This window comes from Callorhinchus milii, unplaced genomic scaffold (genome assembly GCF_018977255.1).
Source record: "Callorhinchus milii isolate IMCB2004 unplaced genomic scaffold, IMCB_Cmil_1.0 Scaffold30, whole genome shotgun sequence".
Taxonomy (NCBI): Eukaryota; Metazoa; Chordata; class Chondrichthyes; order Chimaeriformes; family Callorhinchidae; genus Callorhinchus; species Callorhinchus milii.
The window spans coordinates 748,082-764,296 of NW_024704771.1; the positions used below are offsets into that span (position 1 = coordinate 748,082).

Below are 16,215 nucleotides of genomic sequence, written 5' to 3' on the forward strand. Positions count from 1 at the left end.
TTGATATAGCGCCTGATAACGTCTTTGAGACGTCTCAAAGCTCTTCAGAGAATATACTGTAAAGTTGATTGCATATATACTTTCAGCCGCCAATGGCGTACAGCAGTGTCCCACAAACAGTTGGGTTTCAAATTATTTCATTATTATTGAAATAATTTTGTTTCAATCCTAAACAGCTCAGTTTGTGTATGAAAAATAAAATATTTTAAGCTCCTTAAACAATATTAAATTCTAATTTATAATAATAACGAGCTGTGCCCATTACAGCTTTGTTTGCAACCAAAGGATCCAATATGGAATGGAGATTGCAGTGATAGCATTGACAAACCGTTTAACATACCACAAGCACTGTGTGTACACTTTAAGCAAAACTGCCACACATGTGCGACGGGTCATAGCTCATGAATGCCATACATGTGCGAGGGTCATAGCTCATGAACGAAAGAAGATCGTATCCAAGCTATGCCAACCAAAGCACTTTACTGTGTGATCCAACAGGTCTTCGAGTTGTTGCAAGACTTCTGTGTTATTTGCAGTCCCCCCCTGAGGGGGACCACAGATAGTCCTTCCAAAGGTCACAACACATGGTGCTCGTGCTCATGAGTCAGTGAATGGCAGGGCCTCGGGAAACGGGAAACCACGGTAAACAGCGGAAGATGTGAGTGGGGAGGGTCGAAGGTTTGGCCGATGAAAGCCGGGCGAGGTTGTCCGTGGGCGGGCACTGGCGGGGCAAGAAATTTCAAATCTCCCATCTGTTCAACAGATGTGAGAGACCACTGAGGCCACAGGTGGATGAACGAATGGTGGTGAGTGACGACTGAGGCCACGGGTGGATGAACGTGTGGTGGTGAGTGACCACTGAGGCCACGGGTGGATGAACGAGTGGTGGAGAGTGACCACTGAGGCCACGGGTGGATGAACGAGTGATGGTGAATGACCAGTGAGGCGAAGGTTCAGCAGTTTCAGGCGCGGAGACGCCATTTCAAAATCCCCATCAAACTCATTGCCGGACGTCACTTCTGAGCTCAATTTTCAAATCCATCCGTGTAAATCCCCCTGAAATCCGCTGTTATCACACCCCTCCTCAAGCCCACCCTCCATCCCTCCCATCTCTCACAAATGTACCACAATGTACAGGGTTTGAGATCATACCTTTCTGTGTTGAAGTCCAACTCTGCTGTTCTTTGTTCTTCAGTTTCGTTTAATTCGCCTTCTCTCTTTTCATAGCATTTTTATTTGTCCTTGAAAGGCTTGATCTTCGCTTCCGCATCTTTTAAGATTAAGAAAATTATTGGGAGGACTCCTGTTGGGAGGAATGAGTGAGAAGACTCAGTGGGAGGAGTCCTTGTTCAGAGGACTCCTGTGGGAGGACTTGTGTTTGGGAGGACTCCTTGTTGGGAGGACTCCTTTTGCCACTTTATTGCAGAATATAGAATGGTGTGTGATTTTGTTGCAGAATACTGTGCATACCCCATATTTTGGTGCTTAAGCTCATCAACAATAGGAGATCCCCGAAAAAAATATGCCCATGACACTCCACTTTTTCCAATGAGGTATAAATCATGTTAATCGGTTATTGTGTTTTTAGCAGACAAACAAACAGACCTTTTTTCTATATTAGTTCAGATAATAATCCTTACATTTGATTTAGCACTTCATCACAGCTTTGAGGCGTCTCAAAGTGCTTCACAGGATATAATGTAAAGTGAATTGACTGAAAAATAAAATATTTTAAACTCCCGCAGTAACACTTTATTACAGACAGAGAAATAGATTCACCTTTTCCTCGTTTCTCCTGATGGATGTTGTGGTGTAATTTGAGGAATAGAATCATTTGCTGAAAGTTACTGTGGTTTAAAATGACAGTGAAGCCACACACAGCGTTAAATACATAAACCTGCAGTACCGCGTTACTGCCAACAGATGGTGGTGTTGCACTGGGAAACTTCACCCCAATGTTCACAGTAAAACAACAATAATAATCATAATAATAATATTTGAGAAGTGCCTTTTCATATCAGGAGAACATCTCAAAGCGCTTCACAGGATTCACTGTAAACATATGAGCTGAGAAGTTACAGGACATAGTTACACAGTGAACCTCACATCAGTATAATTGCTGACGTCACACCTGAACCCGAGTAAATTCACCTTTTCCTCGTGTCTCCTGATGGATGTTGTGATGCGATTTGAGGAACAGAGTCATTTGCTGAGGCTTAAAACGACAGTGAGGCCGAGCGTATACAGTGGAAGCCACTTAAGACGGACACGCCAGGGCCGGGCATTTTGTCCGAATTAAGAGGGGCCCTGAAGTTAACTGGTTTCAATGCATTAAATCTCACCCAGTTTTGTTCATCCAATTACTGCAGCAACAAACTACATTTGTACAGCGGCTTTCACGTCAGGAGGAAATTGAACCTATTTTATTGAAAACTTCTCTCAAGTCGGACTGCACAAGATCAGTGCGGCGTCTCTCTCTCTCTGCTGCTCGCAACGATGTCATGAAGTGCACTCTAACACTTGTCATAGACTCCGCTCTTTAGTACAAAGCTTTCTGCCTCTCGCAGGCCAGTCAGAGCTGTGCCGGCCATCATGGTTGGGGCCTCGTTCTCCTCAGAGTTGCTGCCACTGTCATTCACGACTAGCGGCCGCTCGGCGACCACAGCTTCAGCCACGATGGCCTCCTGGTCCTGGGGATCACGGTAGAGTAGATCAGCATCAATGTCCAGGAACTGGTCAGTGATCTGCCTCTCGCCCTCGGCCTCTGCGCTTGTCCTCCCCTCAGCCTCAGTGCAGGGAGCAGCGTCACCAGTCACAAACCCGGCCTTTGTGAAGCAGTCGGACATGATCACAGGCTTCCTGCTCTCCCAGGCAATGGCAACCATGCCGATGGCATCCAGAGGCTGATGTGTCTCACCACCTCTCCCCCCGTGTCATGGGGACTGATCACGCTGCCATCGATGGCGTCCAGGAGGCACTTTCATAGCTCCTTGCAGTAGGAGAGCTTCAGGTTTCGGATGATCCCTTGACCCATGGGCTGGATCAGAGTGGTGTCCGGGGGGATCATCTCCAGGCAGATGTTCTCGAGGGTTGGAATGGGCAGGTGACGTGGTGCGCTGTCCACAAAAACAAGTATCTTACGCCCCTGCTCGACCAGCTCTGTGTCCCACTGTGTCAGCCACTCCTTAAAGATCCCTCTCATCATCCACACCATCTTGTTGGCCTTATAGGTGATGGGTAGAACAGTGAGATCGACCCCCTTCATACAGTGAGGGCACTGGCTCTTCCCGATGACCAGCGGTTTGCGCCGGTCGCTGCCGGTCATGTTAGCACAGGGCATCAGTGCGATGCTCTCCATTGCCCTCTTCACACGGCTCAGCGCCGTCCGGTGGAAATACAATCAGCCGTCTGTCCCTGGACGTTAGTACAGCACTGTTTCCTCTGCGTTGTAGATGTCATCGGCGGCGTAGAATGAGAGCAGCACACTGCTGGTGTCAGCGCCCTCTGGGGCAGTGCTCTTGAGCTCTCCGGGAAGCAGCCTGTACATGATGTTGTTAAGTGCCTTCCAGCGGCTAAACCAGCCGTCAGTCACCGTGAAGCCCGGCTTCCCGAGGTCACGCGCCAGGCTCTCTGCTTTGGCTTTGAGGATGGGCCCATTGAGCATTTGCCCCTCAGTGGACGCCCTTTGGAACCACAGGAGAGTGTGCTCCACCTTGCGATCTTTGCCTTTGCGATCCCTCTTCTTATGCAGACCAACATCGCCCTCGGCTGAGGAGGCCGCTGTGTGGCGCAGCTTCATCTCACTGGCGATGCTGTCACCCAGTGTCGACTTCTTGACCCCAAGTCTTCTTGCCAGTTCTCGTAGCGGAGTCCCTCATGGCTCCATCTTGACTCTGTCTAACACTTCTGTCTTCTCCAAGAGCGTCCGAGACATTTTCTTCGACATGGCGGCTGTTTATCACGTGCTGTGAAAGGGTGACATGAGTTAATGATAAAAANTAATAATCTGTGTATTTGCTACAGCGCCTGATCACAGTGTTGAGATGTCTCAAAGCACTTCACAGGCAGTGAAGGCGGTGGATAGTGAAAGCTGTGTTAGAGAAAGAGCAACAATTTGGCGGGTGATGTGAATAGAGGAGCTGGCGGGGGAGGGTTTGGGGGAAAACGACTGTCAAGTATGAGTGATGAGAAGTAATAATAATATTTCTTGCATTTGATACAGTGCCTTATCATGTCTTTGAGACGTTTCAAAGGGCTTCACAGTATAAACTGTGAAGTCAATTGACTGTGTGTTTTGTGGGCAGAGTATGACAGCCAATTGCATACAACAGTGACCCACAAACACTCTTGGATTGAGTGACCAAATTATTTCTTTTTTAATTCAGTTGGGAAGGATGTGGATGAGGGAAGTGAGAGAAGGGGGTAGGGGTTACCTTTTGGAGGCAGGGGAGGCAGGCCTTGGGGTGCGCTGATGATGGGGCAGTCGGGGTGGCTGCTCTGGGACAATCATTGACAAGTGTTGCTGTGCTCCGGGTGGAGGAGGCCCAGGGCTGGAGCAGAGGGAAGTCTGTGGAAGGGCCCCGGATAGAGAGCAGACGAGGAGGGTGACAGGAGACAAGAACTGAATGTAATAATAATTCTTGCATTTGATATAGCACTTTAACACATCTTTCAGATGTCCAAAGGGCTTCACACAATATTGTGTAAAGTGAATTGACTGTGTATTTTGTGGGCAAAACGTGGCAACCAATTGCACACAGAGGTGTCCCACAGTCATGGATTCAGTGACCAAATTCTTTTTTGAGGGACTATTCCCCCAGAATGCGCCTAAACCTGGTTCCTATTGACTGTTTGGTAACCAGAGGTGTGTGCAGTGAGGGAAGTGGCCTCAGGTTTCTCCCCACTCGGGTATCCAACACGTGATCGACAAGAGCTCAATCTGATATGTACTGTAGAGACAGAGAGAGAGAATAATAGTAACAATAATCCTTACATTTGGTATAGCGACTTAACACTTATTCAACACATCTCAAAGGGCTTCACAGGATACACTCTAAAGCGCGGCCGCCATTGTGTGCGGTTATATCCCGCGGTGACGCTGTGTCACCAACGGGTGGCGCTGCAGCCACTCCGCACTGTCAGTGATACACCGCCACCATCACAGAGATAGGGCGCTTTCACCCGCGCAGTGCATTGTGGCTCCCGGGCACCGCCATTGCTGCTGTTCAGGTCAATGTCAGAAACACTGTGTGTATCTCTGTGAGTGTATCTCTGTGTTTGTGTGTGTGTCTGTGAGTGTGTGTGTATCTCTGTGGGTATATGTGCATAAGTGTGTGTGAGTGAGGCTGTGAATGTGTGTCTGTGTGAGTGAGTCTGTGTGAGTGAGTCTGTGTGTGTGTGTGTCTCTGTGTGTCTCTGTGTGTGTGAGTGTATGTGTGTGTTGGGGGTTGTGACCCTGAGAGAGAGGAGGTGGTGACCCCCTGTAATCCACAGTCAGGACACTGATGAGCTTTGTGAGCAAAGCTGTTGTTTTGAGGCCTTCACACGGAGCGCGGAGTGGAAACTGCCATTCAGCCCTTCGCGCTGCGCTGTGTCGTTCCCGCAGTTTATATTAAAGAAAACATTAATAATTGATTGTACAACAATCTAATCTGTGATATTTCTTTATGTTTAATTGCTAATCATTGAAGTGAAAAATTATAGTTAAGCAGTAAAATGTACCTCTCAATAACATCAATCAACTCCTCGCACTTTTATCCAAAATGTGTTTAGTTAAAAGCCCACAATTTAGGGCAAATATTTCTACAATGTTCTATTGGCCCCAACCATCACCGTACTTGAGAGTATCCAAACCAATCTGAGGATCCCACACATCCCCTCTGCACATAGAAACCCCAGAGATAGATTGTTGGAATGCAGACTCTCTCCCTGGAGGGACACCTCATTTGGGAAAGTATCAGATAGTGTGTTGAGGTCCCACCCGAAGCGAAGGGGAGAGGTGACTGTAAGCACAATCAAAAAGGATTGCCTTTAGGTGGGATTTGAAATTGAGTGAGAGGGCAAGGAAGAGGGATTGGGGGGATAGAGTTCCAGAGCTTCAGGGCATTCTGGAGGAAGAAAGTAGATTTGGGTGTCATCCGCATATATGTGGAAGTCGACCCCATATCTGAGACGGAACGTGTAAGTGATAAAAGAAAGGGGCCAATAATGGAGCCGTGCAGTACCCCACAGGTGAGGAGAACCCGTTTCCAGAGGGAGATTTTTGGCAGATTCTTTGTCAAGTAGGACTCAACAACAACAACTTGAACTTATATAGCGCCCTCCACACCGGACGGCGTCTCAGAGCACTACAAAGAAACGGATCCCGGTGTTGAGTCGGGGGGAGGGGAAGGAAGGTGACCAAAGGCGTGGTCGAAAAGAAAAGTCTTCAGCCGAGACCTGAAAATAGGAAGAGAGGGGTCGAGGTAAAGGACGTGAGGAAGGGAGTTCCAGGGTCTCAGGGCATAGTGGCTGAAGGCACTGCCGCCGAGGGTGGAGAGGAGGGCTCAGGGGACAAGGAGTAGGCCAGACCCTCCTTGGAACAAAGGCCACAGGCACTGTTGTGAGGAGAGAGGAGGTCAGAGAGGTCGGGGGGTGCAGAGGAGTGGAGGGATTTGAAGACAAGAGTGAGGATCTTGAAGTCGATCCTCTCTGGGACAGGCAGCCAGTGCAAGTGTGGTGAGCGGGGAGGTGGTACAAAAGGATAGAGCAGTCAACAGTTTGAAAGACAGCAGAGAGGTCATGGAGGAGAAGGAGGCAGAGGGAGCCCTGGACACAGATGGACAAAATGACATTATTCACTTTCAGCAAAGCTGTTTCTGCGCTGTGGGCAGCACAGGAACCTGATTGGGGGTACTCGCGAAGGGAGTGGCGGGAGCGGAGAGAGTGACACAGGGTAGCAAAAACTCATTCCAGGACATTGGAATGGAAAAGGAGGTTGGAGATGGAAAGGTAATTTGAGTTCCGAGAGGGCTTTTAAGGATGGGGACAGAGCCAGAGGAGAGGGACAGGTTGATGATGTCGGTGATATGTGGGGCAAGAAAGTAAAATATAACAAGCGATCAAACAGCGGCTGTAACCAAAGTTAAATGCAGAGATTATGAATGTTGCAGAATGATTGGTGAGTGAGGTTAGTGCTGCTCACCCCCATTAACCAACATACTTTCCACAGATCAGCCCAGGTTACCCCATCTCTTACCCTCAGCGATTCCTGTAATAAAAGAGAGAAATGTGCGGGTAGAACAGTGTAATAGTGAGTCGATACTCCCTGCAATACAATGATTGGCCGCCGTGTAACTAGTGACACTAATCTTTGTAACTCACAGTAAAACTGGACATGATTCAACACTGAACTAATATCACAGCGCTCTGAGACGCCACCCGGCATGGAGGTTGATATATGGAGGGTGAGATATGGACCAGGGAGGTATGGAACGTGAGGTCTGGAGGGTGATTTACAGAGGGTGAGGTATGGAGGAGGGAGGAATGGAGGGTGAGGAGTGGAGGGGGAGGAAAGGAGGGGGGAGGTGTGGAGGGTGAGCTATGGTTCTTCACATCCCATTCCTCGCTCACCCACTCTGGAACTCCATCCCACAGTCTCTCCAACTTGTCCCATCATTTGCCACCTTCGAGATCAATCTCAAGACCCTGCTCTTCGACCGTACCTTCGATCTCCCTGCCTCCCACCCGGCCTCCACCCTCACCGACCCCGACCCCCAGGTCAGGTCCGAAACTCTATTTGTCCAGCACCTTGGGATGTCCTCCTGATGTGAAAGCGCTTTACAAATGTAATTTTGTTGATGTCTCACTGAGGTTAACTGTTGCAGTTTGGATACATCTGACAAGAGGGTAATTAACAACTTGACCATGTTGTCAGGAAGTCTGGCTAAAGCCAGGACACTGGACGTATCGAAAAAACAGCTCAATGCAGTGATGGGGGTGCAGGCGGGGGGTTGGGGGGGAGGAGGCGGGGATGGTTGGGGACATTGGGATGGATGTTCTGGGAGGATGTGATAAGGTGGAACAAAAGTCCTTCTTCAGCTAAACCAATCTTGGAAAACCTGTGATCTTGTCCTGGTATTGAATCTCTGTTAACATTACGGTTAAGATGGGGTTTACAGGCCCAGTTCAAAAGGGAAGGGAATTCTCTCTCCCGGTATCCTGGCCAACAACTCCTCCAAATAAAATTGGTCACTCGCTCCACGGCTGTTTGTGGGATATTGCTGTGTGGAAATTGGCTGACACAATTGCCTACAAAGCACACAGTCACTACATTACACTGTAAAGTGTTTTGGGACATCTCAATCATGTGTTCAGGTGCTGTACCAAATAATAATGAATATTATTATTTTGCTATTGCAGTTATGTTCACACCGTGTGATTGGTTTCTAAATAGTTTTCAGTGACAGGTCAACCAGACCAACAACACTGTCACATTACACTTGAATAGATGTTACTTTTCTCAGTATGTTTGAACTTCTCAATACAACTATTTTCTGTGGACAGGATGTGGACATTTTGTGCACCATCTTCATTGTCAAATCATTTCTGAATTGTATATTAACAGTCCCATTTGCACCAATAATTATAATAATAATAATCCTTGCATTTTTTGATATAGGACCTCATCAAGTCTTTGAAATGTCTCAAAATGCTTCAAACAATATATAAAGTATAGTGACTGTACATAAACACGGCAGCTATTTGCACATAGCAGTGTCCCACAAACAGTCGTGCATTGAGTGATCAAATTATTATTATTATTTTTGAGTGGATTATTAGCCTGATCACTTTTGGTGGGTAATAATGTCTCAAAAAAAAAGTAATGGTCACTCAATGTTTGTGGGACACTGCTGTATGCAATTGGCTGCTGCATTTCACCCATAAAATAGAATGAGTCAATTCACAGAATAATACAGCACAGAGGTCCATTTGGCCCATCGTGTCTTTGAAAAGAGCTGTCCAAATCAGTCCCTCTCCCCCGCACTCTCCCCATAGCCCTGCAAACTTGTCCTCCCCAAATAATTATCTACTTCTCTCTTAAAAGTTGTTATCGAATTGGCTTCCACCACTATTTCAGGCAATTCATTCCAGATCCCAACAACTCGGTGGGTGAAAAAAGTTCTCCTCACCTCTCCACTGGTTCTTTTAAGTTATTTTAAATTGGTTCCCTCGGGATACTGACCCACCAACCAGTGGAAATAGTTTCTCCAGATTACTTTGCAATATACGTTATGAAGCGCTTTGAGACGTCTCAATACGTCATAAGGGGCTACAACAAATGGAAGGATTATTCTGTTTAGGCTCTCACATCCCTATTAGTCAAACCAGCTGTAGTTCCTAACTACAAGACTAACTCCCCTGGACAGCTTTCCTGATTGAGCCCAATGTCAAGTTTGTGATGAGGGACATTCCTCTCTCAATGAGTGATACTCAGTCAAAGCAAAGCTCACCTCTGTGTCCCCAGGTGGTGGGTTTGAGCCCTACATCAGGACGCTGGAGTCTAACGTGACTCCAGTGCAATGCTGGGGGGAGGAGCGTGAACAGAATATGCTGTAGAGTGAATTGATATTATATGATGCGGGCGAAATGCAGAGCCAATTGCACACAGCAGCGTCCCCATGAACAACCATGGATTGAGGTGACCAATTTATATTTTTTAAAGAAGAAATTATTATCTCCAGAATAGTGATCCAGCAAACAAATAACAACCGGTGAGAATTGTATGAAATCACACGCCCTCGCTTTGAGCCATTGAGGACAGCTAAGCCACACACACGACACACAGCTTCATTAAATACATATTTAATGTTAATAATAATTAAGTAATTTATTATTTGTGACACAAAACACATCGCACTCTTACAATCTACCTGAGAAATCCCACACACAGGTAGGAATCCTCAGGCAGGTTATCGTGGGGTCTCCAGCGTTACAGGTGAATCATCTCTGCCGTTCTCTTACTGGTTATTCAGAACTCTGCAGCTTGTGTCCTCTCCAGCACAGGGCTCCGCGAGCCTATCCCCCCCATTCCTGCTCGGCTTCACTGGCTCCCAATCCCTCAGGGAACCGATTATAAAACCCTCGTTCTCACCTTCAAGGCCCTCCGTGTTCTTGCTCCCCTCTGCCTCTCCCGACCTCCTAATCCAACATCAGTCTGTCCGCTCCCTCCGCTCGGCAGACACCGGCTGCTTCAGGTCCCCCCACACTTCCCACCACACCATTGGCAGTCGGGCATTCAGTATCTCTGCTCCCACACTCCGGAACTGTATCTCACAGTCCCTCCATCTCACCCCCTCATTTGCCTCCTACAGGTCCCATCTTCGACAGTGCCTTCGGCCACTCTCCCTCCCCCACTCCCACCCCTGCCCTTCACCCCTCCTGACCCCACTCCCACCCCTGCCCTTCACCCCCCCTGACCCCACTCCCAGCTCAGGTCCAAACCCCCTGACTGTCCAGCGCCCTGGGCCGTCTTTCCAATATGAAGGACGCTGTACAAGTGTAGTGTGTTGTTGTTGTTTGCCGTCTGGGCTGATGTTCTGGTGCAGTGCTGGTGAGCGCTGTTCGGGTGAGACGTTAAACCAATGTCCAATCTGTGGCTGTTCAGGTTGACGTTAAAGAGCCGCGGAGCTACTCGAGAAGAGAAGGCAGTTCCTCTGTCCCGTGTCCCGACTGACAATCCCTCAGATAAACCATTCTCTCACCGCAGGAAAAGTTGTGAGACATTCCTGTGCACCAATTGGCATTTGCTCACGTACACATCAGCGCCACTCGGACTCGGCGGCCACCGGGTGTAACTGCAGTGAAAAACATTTTGAACGCTGAAGTACATTTTAGGCCATAACTCACGAACGATAAGAGATCCCGAACCCAAACCTGACGTGTGACTGACTGACAGTTACAAGTCATTTCCAATGAGGTATAAATCATTGTCTCTACGTTAGTCGGTTATTGAGATCCTTTTTGAAGTGCAGACAGACAGACCGTTGTTTATTGGCATAAAAGATACAAAAGGGAATCTCCAGCAATTGCAGAAACAGAACAGTCAGTGAAGCTCTGCCTTAAAATCGTGTTCCCTAATCAAACATGTGTTGTAATCATAGAATCGTGGAGTTAGACAGCACAGAAGGAGGCCAATCGGCCCATTGTGTCTGTGTCGGCTCTTTGAAATAGTTCTCCAAATCAATCCCACTCCCCCGCTCTCTCCCCATAGTTCTGCAAATTTGTCCTCCCCGGATATCTCTCTACTTCTCTTTTGAAAGTTGTTCTCAAATTGCCTTCCACCCCTTTCAGGCAATGCATTCCAGATACGAACAAAAACATCTTTAATTCTACATTTCGATTACTTCTGTTTTTCAGCATCAAACGTGTAAACTCTTTGGGGGGAAGGGGACGAGGTTGACATCTCTGAGTGGAGAAATGGGGGTGGGGGGGAGGTGACCATTGCCACGGTCAAAAAGCAAGATTTTCAGGTGCGACTTGAAAAAGGTGAGAGAGGAGGGAAGGCAGAGGTATTGAGGGAGAGTGTTCCAGAATTTCGGGGTGTAGAGGCTCAATAGGTGACCTCAAATGATGGAGCAGAGGGAGTGATGGAGAGATTGAGATTGTTGTAGCCAGTGTCACACTCTCTGGGTTTGTTATCTTTGTTATCTGGGTTTGCCGCTCTCTCTCCTCACCCACACTGGAATGAACTTTGCTCTGTTTACACATCAATGTCTTCACAGTTTAATCCTAGAAGTTATTCACAATCCCAGCTCCAAAGGTCATCGATAAAGGAGTGAAGTGAACTCTGTCACAGTGCGGGTCACACACACCACAGACCACAGTGTGTGAGATAGAACCAGAGAAAACTGAAGGTGAACATGGCTTCGAGACACCAGGACCAGAGCTGGATTGAGGAGTTAAAGTGTCCTGTTTGTCTGGATCTCTTTACTGATCCCGTTTCCCTGGAGTGTGGCCACATCTACTGTTGATGTATCACACGGAGCCGGGAAACACAGGAGACAAACTCCTGTCCTGAATGTCGACAGGTTGATGGTAAAAGTAACCTGAGGGTTAATTGGGCTCTGGCGAATCTGTTCGAGAGAATTCGATGTCTAAGCCTGACTCCGACACTGAGAAAGTCAGGGTCACTGTGAGGAGCATCAGGGGGAACTGAAGCTGTTTTGTGAAACTGACAAGAAATTGATCTGTCTGATTTGTAGAGATGCTCAGAAAACAGAAATGCAACTTCATGCCAATACAGGAGGCTGTTCAGGTGTATAAGGTAAAACACCAGCTTGTCAATCGTGCTCAGTCTTATCTCAGTCTGTGTTTGTTTCATTCTCATACCTCACACCCTCTGTTGCCTCCTTCAAGTCCCATCTCAAGATTCTCCTCTTCGACTGTGCCTTTGGTCATCTTCATACACGTACCCTCCCTGCCCTCCACCCTCCTGAACACAACCAGGGTGTGGATCACTGACCGTCCAGTGCCTTCGACCGTGCCTTCAGCTCCCGTCTCGACTCTCTACACCCTCCTCGCTCCCTCCCTTCCCTTTCCTCCCCTCACTCTGACCATTTCCCCCCTCATTCCCTCCCTTCCCTCCCCTCACCCTGACCATTTCCCACCTGCTCGGGTCCCGACCCAACTGTCATATATATATATATGTCATATAGTTCGGGACATATGTGCATGTGACCACCAGGAACATGGAAGGCAAACTAGATGGACTTTGGGCTTTATTCATCTCACATTTCTTATGTCCTAATAATTAAACAAGAGTTTTCTTACTGTTTGTATTTAATTCCAGGACAAAGTGAAATCCTCCTTAGCTTCTCTCACACAGAGGAAGGCCACTGCTCTTGGAGCTGAAGTTAAACAGAAACAGAATATTTCACAAGTGAAGGTAAGTTGTGTCGGGACTGATGTCAGGGCTCTCAGTCGTGTGTCTCTCTTTACTGTGCACAGTGTGATGTCCGATGCTTCATTTTGCAGCAACAGGCGAACAGTCTGGAGAACCACGTCACGGCAGAGTTTGCTAAAATGCGCCACAGCCTCACTGACAGAGAGGAGCGTGTAATCCGAGAGATCAGAGAGTGAGAGGAGGAGATGTTACACCAAATGGAGAATAATCTGCGACAGATTCAGGACAAGTTAGATTCTACAAAACATAATCTGTCAGAGTTACAGAAACTGATGGAAAAGGACACACTCACCTTTCTGCAGGTAAAGAGATTAAATTATAATGGAGTTCAGTAACAGTTACACACAGTCTGGAGCAGAAAGTCAAAGTCTGGCTGTTAAACAGCCCAGAGATTTTATTGATTATTTGGTATTTTCTGATGGCGACTCTGCTGCTGTCACTCAGTACAGAACTGAACCCACATCAGTCACTCCCAGGGCCTGCGGTGTCCCTGCAAAGCCAACATCCAGGGACACGTCAGCTGTGGTTATCCTGGGATCAACATTTATTCATCTGTGGGAGAATGTTATCATTTACCATCTAATTACAGTGCAATCCTCTTACTGTTCTAATTACTGTATCTACTGTTGAGTACAGATACATCTGTCTATCTGTCTATCTGTGACCAGGGCTCCCTCTGCCTCCTCATCCTCCTCGACCTCTCTGCTGCCTTTGATATACCATAGACCACTCCATCCTCCTCCACCGCCTCTCCTCTCACCTCAACCTTTAAGGTCCCTCAGAGGATAGAATTCAAAATCCTTGTCCTCACTTTCAAGGCCCTCCTCGGCCTTGTCCCCTCCTACATCTCTGACCTGTTGACCCACCACCAACCTGTCCGCTCCCTCCATTCAGCTGCTCCACTGAGACACACAGTGTGACACACACTGTACATTCAGAGACACACATACTCTCTCTCTGACCCACACTCATATACACACGGTGTCGCACACTGAGACACACCCTCTCACACACTCTCTCTCTCTAACTGCATTATACACTGTAAACACAATCTTATACACTCTGTCGCACACACTAAACACACATGTGCTCTTTCTGTTTCACACACGCTGTACACACAGTCTGATACTCTGTCAGGCGCACACACTGTACACACTGAGATCAAGTGTCACACACACTACACACACGATGTCACAAACACTACACTGAGATACACACTATCACACATACTATACACACTGTCACACACACTGAGACAGTGTCACACACACTGTCCACACTAAGACACACTGTCACACACTGTACAAACACTGAGACACTGTCACACACACTGTGTACATTGAGACACACTGTCACACACACACTGTGTAGACTGAGCCACAGTCACACACACACTGTGTACATTGAGACACACTGTCACACACACACTGTGTAGACTGAGCCACAGTCACACACACACTGTGTACATTGAGACACACTGTCACACACACTCTATCACATACACAATGTACATCTATACACACACACTTGTACACTCGCTGTGCACACACATACACTCTTTAACACACCCTCTTTCTGTGCACACACACACACTCTTATACTCCCTCTCTGTGCAAAAACACACTGTTGCACATTGTCTCTGTACACACACACATTGTTTTATACTTTCTCTTTCTGTGCACACACACTCTTGTTCACTCTCTGTGTGCACACAGACATTTTTATACACTCTCAGTGTATGAACCACACTCTTGTACACACATTCTCTCTTTCTCTGCACACACACACACACACTGGGACACAATCTCTCTCTCTGTGCACACACACACTCTCTCTGTGCACACAGTCTTGTACTCTCTCTCTCTGAACACACATACACACTCTCTACCACATACACAATGTACACACACACTCTTACAAACAATCTTGTACACTCTCTCTGCACACAGACACTCTCTGTATGTCACACACTGACACACACTCTCTCTCTACACACACTCTTGTACACACACTCTCTCTGCACACATTCTCTCTACACACACACACTTGTACACTCTCACTGTGCACACACAGTCTTACACAGACTCTCTCTGTGCACACACTCTCTCTCTTCACACACACTGTTGTACACTCTATCTCTCTGTGCACACACAACAGTCTTGTACAGACTATCTCTCTCTCTGCACACACACACACTCTCTCTCTCTGCGCACACACTCTCTCTCTGCACCCACACTCTCTCTGCACACACACTGTTGTACTCTCTCTCTCTGTGCACACACACACACTCTCTGCACACACACTGTTGTACTCTCTCTGTGCACACACTCTGTCTGCACACACACTCTGTCTGCACACACACTGTTGTACACTCTATCTCTGTGCACACACAACAGTCTTGTACAGACTCTCTCTTTCTGTGCACACACATACACTCTCTCTGCACATACACACTCTCTGTGCACACTCTCTATCTCTCTGCACACACACTTTTGTACTCTCTCTCTCTGTGCACACACACTCTCTGCACACACACTGTTGTACTCTCTCTCTCTGTGCACACTCTCTATCTCTCTGCACACACACTGTTGTACACTGTATCTGTCTGTGCACACACAACAGTCTTGTACATAATTTCTCTCTCTCTCTGTGCACACATTCTCTCTCTCTGCACACACACTCTCTCTGCACACACTGTTATACTCTCTCTGTGTGCACACACACACTCTCTGCACACACACTGTTGTACTCTCTCTGTGTGCACACACAACAGTCTTGTACAGACTCTCTCTCTCTGTTTGCACACACTTACACTCTCTGTGCACACACACTCTCTCTCTGTGCACATACACACTCTTTATCTCTCTGCACACACACTGTTATACACACACTCTCTCTCTCTGTACACACACACAGATCAGATGAAGGAAATTTCTCAGAAAACGATGTGTTTTAACAAACCCGGAAATTAAGCAGTTGCTGTTTTTGCTGCGGAACTGAAGGTAACTGTGAGGAGTGACCAGACAGCAATGTGAGGAGTGACCAGACAGCAATGTGAGGAGTGACCGGGCCAGACAGCAATGTGAGGAGTGACCAGACAGCAATGTGAGGAGTGACCGGGCCAGACAGCAATGTGAGGAGTGACCGGGCCAGACGGCAATGTGAGGAGTGACCGGGCCAGACAGCAATGTGAGGAGTGACCAGACAGCAGTGTGAGGAGTGACAGGGCCAGACAGCAGTGTGAGGAGTGACCGGGCCAGACAGCAATGTGA

General features: G+C 47.6%; 1 long non-coding RNA gene across 1 annotated transcript; it reads left to right on the forward strand.

Annotated features, from left to right (window-relative positions):
* Positions 1-12,757: 12,757 nt before the first annotated feature.
* LOC103173371 lies at positions 12,758-16,004 on the forward strand. The gene is made up of 3 exons (XR_006085855.1): positions 12,758-12,925; positions 13,015-13,245; positions 15,946-16,004. It is a non-coding gene; the product is annotated as an uncharacterized LOC103173371 (long non-coding RNA).
* The last annotated feature ends 211 nt before the right edge of the window (positions 16,005-16,215 follow it).